The following is a 5285-nucleotide window of genomic DNA, read 5'->3' on the forward strand; positions in this document are numbered from 1 at the left end:
CAGTGCATGTGAATTTTTTAATATGTGACTCAAATTATGCTCCTAATTTTCTCATCAATTTGTCTGCCACACTAACCCCTTCTAAATTTCTCTGGAGATTTTCCCACCTGATCTTGTCTCTCACGAGCTTCTTCTTGTGCATGATTATTGAGGATCAAGCTAAATAAGAAAGTAGGAAGAGAAAAGGCAACATCTGTGCTTTTTTTCTTAAACCTGAATTTCAGCTCAATAGCTATCCTGACAGGAGGGATGGTAAGGGAAATCTCAACTCTAAAATTCATGATCCCTTTGGTCTACAACTCTTGGAAAAATAGGCCTTGAATTCCCTAGACTGATGTTTTTGTGATAATAATTAATTATGATTATGATAATTCATAAAGTAACTCACATACCTCCAGTGTTTCCTGGGGAAGAATAAATATATCACACATTCTGCCTTAGTTGGAATATTTCTTAGGCATATCAAAAAAGTAAAACATTGTATCAGCAAATTTAGAAAATTTATAGATATTATTTATTATGTGTTCAAATAATTTTATACAATGATTTCAAACCATTTATTTTGTTGATCTTGATGAATTGATACATTTGGTTGATATATTTCTTTCAATTCAGTTTAAACCTGAACCTTACAGACATGCTTTGAACTCCTTTTCTATACTGTTTATACTTTGGCTAAAGAAAATTTGTGTTCTGCCAGCTGAGTATAATTACACAGGCCCTGTGCATCTCCATTATTGCCTTTGGTTAGACAAATTCTATATCACTTCTACTGTTCCCTAAGTCACAGTTCATTTAATATAACCAGTATTTCATATCAGTGGGCAGTTCATAATTTTTTGAATTGTTTAATAGCTTTACTGAGATCTGATTCATGCATTATGAACTACACCCTTTTAAAATAGTTTTTAGTATATTTACAGAATTATACAACCATCTCCATCTCAGAAGCAAATATAAAAATGTATTTTAATCAAATGTGACATTCAGAACAGTTTTGTCACCCCAAAAATGAAACCCTGTATCAATCAGTAGTCATCTCTCATTTCCCATCCTAAGTAGCCACCAATCTATTTTATACTGTCTCTATGGAGTTACCTACTCTGGACATTTCAGATAAATGAAATTATTCACTATATGGTTTTTAGTGACTGGCTTCTTTCACTTTACCATACTTTCAAGATTGATTCATGTTGTACCACATATCAACAATTTATTCATTTTTGTGGCTGAATAGTATTCCATTGTATGGATATACCACATATCTTTTATCCATTCATCAGCTGAACATTCTGGTTGGGTTTTTTTCTATTATCAATAACACTTCCATAAGTATCTATGAACAACATTTTGTGGTCATATATTTTCTTTCTTTCATTCTTTCCTTTTTCCTGTGCTGGGGATCAAACACAAAGCCTTGCACATACTAAGCAAGCACTCTACCAATAAGCCACATTCCCAGCCCTGTGATCATATGGTTTAAGTTATTTTGGAATAGAATTGCTGGGTTATATGGTAATTTAATGTTTGATATTTTGAGAAACTACCAAACTTTTCCAAGGGAACTACATCATTTTACATTTCCATCAGTAATATATAAGATCTGTAATTCTTAATTCATCTTTAATTACCATATTAAAACTGATTATGCTCTCACTAATAAGTGTTGCGTTCATTAAAAGTAAATATTCATTTTTACTCTATCTTGGGATTTTATATCTCATCCACTTTTTAGGTCTTTATAGCGTGAAAACAAACCCCTAGATTTAATGTTCCTGTCCTGACTTCCTGGTGCATCTCATTCCGTGTAATCCATCCTCAGCCATAGTAAGCTTTTATTCTTCCTTCTTCTATTTCATTGCTATTGTTCTCTTAAAGTAATAAAGAACTATGAGGCTCATGATTCTTAAGAATGTCAGGCTTTTAGAACCTGTACAAATTATGAGACAGAAACTTTGAATGTTTTCAGTTAGTAATGAATTTCAAATCACTGGGACTATGTATAGGGAGCCCTAGTTTAAATTACATTCTGCCAATATGTCTTGTTTATGGATGCTTATGTTCCCATTTAATATGAAGTTTGAAAATCCAGATCTTGTTAACAATTGTTCCTGTTTGAAGTAGCTTGTTTCTTACCACTATAAAAGTAATGTTACTCAAAGAAATAACTGCCACTTGTTTGGTTTCTTTTCTTTTTCAATACTGAAGGCAGAAATTCTCAAAGGCTTAGATATTCATTTTATAGTTTTACATTTCCATTCACTTTTAGCTCAACAGCCTGCATGAGCAAAGATATCAGTGGTACAGTTTTAACCACATAAATTGGATTACTGCTGCTCTTTGTTCTTTCTGCCTAAGCAGCATAATCTGAACTGTATTTCTGGTGCTCATTATCTGTGAAAAAGAGGCTAAACAACATAGTATTTTTACCCTTTGAGCCACAAATATTTTTGTTTCTGAACAAATACTTCAGTTTTTCATCCAGATTTTCAGATTGGCCCCCTCACTTTTAGTGTTGCTAATCAACATCTGGGCCAACAGAGAAATTGTGCTTCATGCATACAAACTAAGCCATATTCATTTGTCTACAAAGAATATGAGTATGTTGATGCCATAGAAATACTCCGTTTATTAAGTAGGTCCCTTTGCACCTGTTCAGCTATCAGCCCGATTTAATCTAGGCACTTTGCTAAATATTAATGAAGTTGAGCAGGCAAAATTTTTCAAATCCTTGGCACATTCAAGAAAGGAATATTATGAATGGTTAACACATTTAGAGTACCTAATTTTGTATGTGCTTAGGGTCCACACTATCAGGAGAAGACAAGCATAATTTAACATCAATTCCTGATAAACTCATAACAAGAACAGAAAAATTAAAATATGAATTCAATGGATAAGAGAAGGAAACTATTAAGAACATAAGTTTTTTACTGTTTTCGCTTCTCAATATGGGTTACTCAATCCTGGTTGGTCTCCATATGGGTTAGTTAATCCTGGTTGGACATTACAATAACCCAAGGAAGCTTTTAAGGGAGCTTAATATGGTGTTCAGTGTGCATATTGTACATATATTATGCTTCAGTAAAGTATTAAAGAAACATAATCAAAGGCCTTGGTCCCATCACAAATCAATAAAAACTTAAGAAAATCTAATAACTGGATCACTGAGCATAGGTCTCAGTGCTTCTCAAACTGTAAGGTGCATGTGAATCACCTCATGTGAGCTCTATGTTCAGACTATGATTGAAAAATTCTGGAATATGATCCAAGGTTCTTGTTTTCAAATTAGCATTTCTGTAACTTCTATGGTATTCCTTAGGAACAACCATGCTTTGAGCAGCAAGGTTCAAAACCAATGGTTCTCAGATTTAAAGGAGTCTTATTAAAGGACAAAGAGCTGAACCCCATCCCTAATGTTACTGATTCACTAGATCTTGAATAGGACCTAAGGATTTGCACTCCCCAGGGATACTGAAGATTCTAGCCAAAGGATGCAATTTGAAAACCATGGCTCCTAAACCTGCCCATTTAAGACATAAAACTTTCACAAAATATAAGTAATGAAGTAGGAAAGAACTCACTGAAACATTATCTCACTCAATATTTTCAACAGGTTGAGTAATCTGATTTCCTATACACATAAATGCTTCAAATTTAAAGCAAAGTTAATTCTCTGCTGGAGACAGATACTGTTATAGTTGCCAGATCAACAGCGAAGGAGAAACGGAAATATTAGAAGCAAATTCAGAACTTACACAGCACAACAGGTGTTGAATTGTCTTTGCCAAAAAAAAAAAAAAAAAAAAAAAAAAAAGATCAGTCCCTTGGCCTGATTCGCTATGCAGCCAACTGTTCTCAATTAGCAACAACCTTTAGATACACACATTAGCCTTACTCAGAAGTGAGTCTCAGTAAAGTTTAGATATATGCATGGCAAGCAGGGTCTTCTGTTCTGTAGTAACTTGCATATATGCCTTTACCTCCACAAGTGATTTCTTAAAATGTTGAATTCCTAAAACAAGAGCTACTTGGTTAATGTTAATTACACCAGTTATCATCATAGACCTGCCAAGTGCTGACTGCCTGGACCTTGAAACTCAATTCTGAACACACTTCCTATCCATGCCAGCCCCCAACCACAGATGAATAGTATTTATTTTAATTTGCATATCTATCTGACACACAACTGAACAGATGCTTATATGCATGAGACTGCCTCCCCAGTCCTTAAGCAGTCTCTTAACTCTGTTTGCTGGGGATAATGTCCTTCTGCAGTTAATCTGTGTATGTAGGAATAAGGGTATGCTATACTTATGCCAATGGTTACATGTCCTTTCCCCAAATTCCAATAGTGGGTATTCATCAGTAGATAGGGATATCAAAGAATTTAATATGTTGCTGAAAATATGTTTATAAAATTTAGAAAAAAAAACAGAAAAGCATAGAGGCAATCCTTTTCATTATTTTTTATCTCTTTACTCAGAAATAACCTCTATCATATCTTTCCGTTTAGGTAAATTTTCTTAGTAATTTTTATACAATTCTCTAGGGCTAAATTTCTCACTTACTTTGATATTGTTAGCTTTCCATCACTGTGACAAAATAACTGAAACAATCAACTTAAAAGAAGAAAAGTTTTATTTTGACTCACAGTTCCAGAAGTTTCAGCCCACGTTTGCTTGGCTCCATTGCCTTTTGGCCTGTGGTGAGGAAATATATCATGGCTGGGAGTGTGATGGAGAAAGCTACTTGCTCCACGGCAGCCAAGAAGTAAAGAAAGACAGGAAGAGGCCTGGGCCCCAATATCCCTTCAAGGGCATGCCTCCAATAACTGCACTTCCTTCCACTAGGTGCTCTTAAAAGTTCCACCTTAGGGCTGGGGATGTAGCTCAGTGGTTCCGGTGCCTGCCTCGCAAGCTCAAGGTCCCAAGATCGATCCCAGGTACAAAAAAAAAAGTTCCACCTTTAGCACTTTAACACTTGGACCTTTGGGAGACTCAATCCAAATCACAGCAGCTATTAGGACTATTTTACATGTTATTAAATACTTCTTCAACTATTACATTCCATTGGAACATTATACCTTTTCATTTCAATATGCTTGATTTTGTTAGATAGGGAACTCTGATCTCCTTTCCTTCCCCTAACCCTTCCCCAAATCTAAGACAAAAGTTTCCCTTCATCCTCCAAAAGGGGCTAGTATCATTATGAAAACTCTGACCTCATTTCCAGTTAGGCATTGATCACTTTTGTGAAGAACAATGTATTATCAAAATGGCGTC

This window comes from Heterocephalus glaber, unplaced genomic scaffold (assembly GCF_053883595.1).
Source record: "Heterocephalus glaber isolate CG9 unplaced genomic scaffold, H.glaber_assembly_v1.0 deba00001594, whole genome shotgun sequence".
NCBI lineage: Eukaryota > Metazoa > Chordata > Mammalia > Rodentia > Bathyergidae > Heterocephalus > Heterocephalus glaber.